Genomic DNA, 4,095 nt, shown 5'->3' with positions numbered 1-4,095 from the left:
CATGCCATTTGTCCAAGATTCCAAGACCTAGCCAAGCATGCATTAATTAATTGTGGTCATTTTGAGTACAAAGCTACCTACCATAGAGCCTTGAGATGGCTTCCATCCTTTTCTTCTTATAACAATGTTGGATATCAACATAATTACAAATCTTTTTGTGGTAAACCACAATAATTGACCCTTCCAACTCCACCTAACCAAAGTTCAGCTGCTCAAAGAGCAAAAATTTATCAGTTTGGCATTTCTAGACCTCATGAATCCTTTTGTAACTCGTTCATGAGTGACAAACCGATGCACTATATTGAAGAACCAATGGAAAACTAATTCACATATCACTTATGACAATGAGGGCAACACAGTCCTTGTAGCATCCCAATGCATGATGTTAGGGTGCGATTGAGAGCAAGGAATGATCCAATTGCAAGAGACTATCGAGTGCTGGTGCTACAATCAACTGGGTCATTTGTCAATTAAGTGTCCATAAGGACAAAAGCCAATTCAAGAAAACAAAACGGTTCAAAGATGCATAGAATGCAAAATCCCATTCATGTGTACCCAAGATCTCCCAAAGTGTAATGTAAGCACCAATAAGACAATCATTCCATCTATACCATTAATCTTAATCCATATTAAAATGATCAATGGTGAGGATACAATCCTAATTCTAGTAAATAGAATAGCTAGAGTACAAAGGAGAAAAGAATGTATCAGTATTTTGAACCTTCAACAATTAATGGATCAATGATTGGAAAGAAAAGCTCAAAGAAGAGTGCAACTATCAAAGTCACCTTAAAAAACAAGGGTGCTACCACACTGTGTGAAGGAGTAGTTGCTTTAGATTCTAAGAGTGCTACCATAGCCCTAAAGACAAAAATGCATCAACCATCAAAGCAAATGAACAAATTGATCTAGTACATTAGCTAATAATGATCAATAAGGTTAAAGATTGGGTTAAGGATGCACAAGTAGAAATTCAAGATCAAGAGTTAGTAGGAGGTATGAGTGCATTAGGCATGGCAAGAACTCCACCAATGTCAACCCCCACATACCCACGCATGTTTTGAAGGCCCACAAAAGTCATACTAACCTTGGAAGTCCTTGTAGTTGAAAGGGGGAGATTTCAAAATTGACTCCTCGGGAAAATTAGAGGGATTAGGCTCTGAGTTAGAAATGAGCACTAATAATGATTCTAAGATTTCTCAACCTTTTAGTGTTAAGAGAAGAAAAAGAGAATTAGCCTACCATTTATCTAGAAAGTAATTGAAGAATGCTAGAAAGCAAAGGGACTTTAAGTTGGAAAATCGTATTAAACCCCCTAGATCTCTCCAAGTGCTTCATGAAGTTCAAAATGGGGGATTGAGTAATTACAATGATTGGTGTCAAAAGATAGAGCGAGACAAGTGAATCTATTGAAGGCCCTATCGAAGTGAAGGAGCTTAACCTCACGGTTATGGGTGAGGGAAAAACTCCCAAACCCATGTATGCAACCAAAGATCTCACAAATGAAGATGAAGCCAAGGTCATTAAAGAATTCCAATATGTATTCTCTTGGAGCTACATGGACCTAAAATGAATTCACCATATATCCTCACTCACACGATTCTAATGTGACTTGACTCCAAAGCCAGTAAAGCAATGACTCATTTGGCATATGAATGGGTATTAGCCACATTTTTCATGCTCAAGGAAAACAACAAAATCTGGGCATACATGAACCACAAAAAAAAAAAGCAGTTCCAAGGAGAGACCACTACCCATTGTTGAACACATGATTGACTAGGTGGCGAGCAAGGAAGCTTATTGCTTCTCAGATGGGTTCTTTGAATATAATCAAAGTGCAAGTTAGGTGCAAGATAGGCCTTTCCACCAAATAGGGGTGTTTGCATATAAAATCATGCACTTTAGCCGAGGGAGTATCTCAAAGTGTTCATCGATGATCTTTGTGTCAATTGATGGTGGGGAGAGCACTTAGAGAAACTATGATTGGTCTTTGAAAGATTTTGGAAATACTAACTCTTTTTTCAATACCTTTAAGTTCCAATTCTAAGTTAAGCATGGAATTATGTTAGGTCATGTAGTATCCAAGAATGGCATAACAACAACCATTGCTAACATTTGAATTACCATGGCCTTACCTCTAGTAGCTAATCCAAAGGGGATTCAATGCTTGTTAGGTCACATGAATCATTACAACTACTTCCTACTCAACCATGCAAGCATAGCAAGACCAACTTTATAAGCTTTTAATAATATGGGATTGGAATGAGGAATGCCAAGGTACTTATGAAGCACCCAAAGGTTTCTTAGGTCACATGAATTATTACAAGTACTTCGTGCTCAACTATGCAACCATTGCAAGACCAACTTAAAAAGCTCCTAATAATTTGGGATTGACTAAAGAATGCCAATGTATTTTTGACGCATGGTATACTGGATTCGTTGCCAGGAGTACACTACTGAGATTATCGCATAATAAGGTCACTGGAGCATCCGCCTGTATGTCCAAATCAACCATAAGCTTGAGTAGCCATGCAATCTCACATGCTGTCAATGCAGCACCTTGTACTTAGCCTCAGTACTAGACAATGCAACCATAGGTTGCTTCTTGCTGCTCCAACTAATCATTCCACTTCCAAAGCCAAAAGCATAACCACTCGTAGATCTGTGATCACATGAGCATCCTACCCAATTTGTATCTGTGTAAGCACCCAGTGTCAAGAGCTTATCTTTTACATAGAACATCCCATAATCTACAGTGGACTTAACATATCTCATAATCCACCTAACAACATCCAAATGTGGCTTCCTGAGCTTCTGCATGAACTACCTTATGAGCCCAACTGCATAACTCAAGTCCGGCCTAGTGATAGTCAAGCAGATCAGACTACCAACCATCTGCCTATACATAGTCACATCACCAATTTGAGCTCCAGTGCTAATGTCCAACTTGACATTCTGATCAAGAGGTGTATCTAGTAGTTTACATTTAGCCATGCCATATTTCTTTAGCATTTCCATGGCATAGTGTTTTTGGATCAACGATAAACTGTTTTCACCTTTGATCACCTCAATACCCAAGAAATACTTTAGTTCACCTAAGTCTTTCATGTCAAATTCAAATTTCACCATCTACATAACATGCTATATCTACAAGTCATCATCACCTATGATTATTAAGTCGTCAACATAGATGACTAGCAATACCAAGCCTTTGTCTGCCTTTTTCGTAAACAGCCTGTGATCAGCCCTGCCAAGAGTAAATCCCAAACTTTGCAAGTAATTACTGATCCTTGCATGCCAAGCTCTCAAAGCCTGCTTCAGCCCATACAAAACTTTTTTCAGCTTACATACATAATGCTGAAAATCAGGGTGCACATATCCTTCAAGATGATCCATATAAACATCCTCTTCCAAGTCACCATTGAGGAAAGCATTCTTCACGTCCATCTGCTACAATTTCTAGCCTTTAGCAACAGCCTATGCAATCATTGTTCTTATGGTTGCCATCTTGGCAACAGGGCTGAATGTTTCCTCATAGTCTAACCCATATTGCTGGGAATATCCCTTTGCGACCAGCCTGGCTTTATACCTCTCTACACTGCCATCCAACTTGTATTTAATCTTGTAGACCCATTTGCAGCCAATGGTCTTCTTCATCCATAGCTGTGCACCAATTTTTATCCATCACTACTTCAGCAAACGTAGCAGGCTCTTTGACCTCTGTCACCTTTGTCATATAAGCAAAATGCTTCGCAAAAAAACTACTGTAAGTCAGCCTATCCACAGGGTACCTGACTCTCTACGATCGACTAAGCTATGGTGCACTACTCGATTCTCCTCTCTCATGAGGCGGAATATACCTACTCTGCCTAGTGTGAGGCGTATACACTATTGGAATACCAAGCTTGCTGTCTAGACTGTCAGTTGAGTCATAACCTGAAGTCATCTTGCCAGGTGTCATCACACCAGATACATCATCATAAGCTTTTTCTTTCCCTTTGTTATCCATCACATCATATCTCCCCCTCACTGACATACCGATGTTAGTGGACGATGAGCCAGAGCTCCGTAATCTCCGTGTCCATGGAGATACCG

This window comes from Lygodium microphyllum, chromosome 19 (assembly GCF_053477565.2).
Source record: "Lygodium microphyllum isolate KBCC chromosome 19, Lygodium_microphyllum_v1.1.10, whole genome shotgun sequence".
NCBI lineage: Eukaryota > Viridiplantae > Streptophyta > Polypodiopsida > Schizaeales > Lygodiaceae > Lygodium > Lygodium microphyllum.
The sequence above is the reverse complement of the archived record's forward strand: the minus strand, read 5'-3'. Positions refer to the sequence as shown.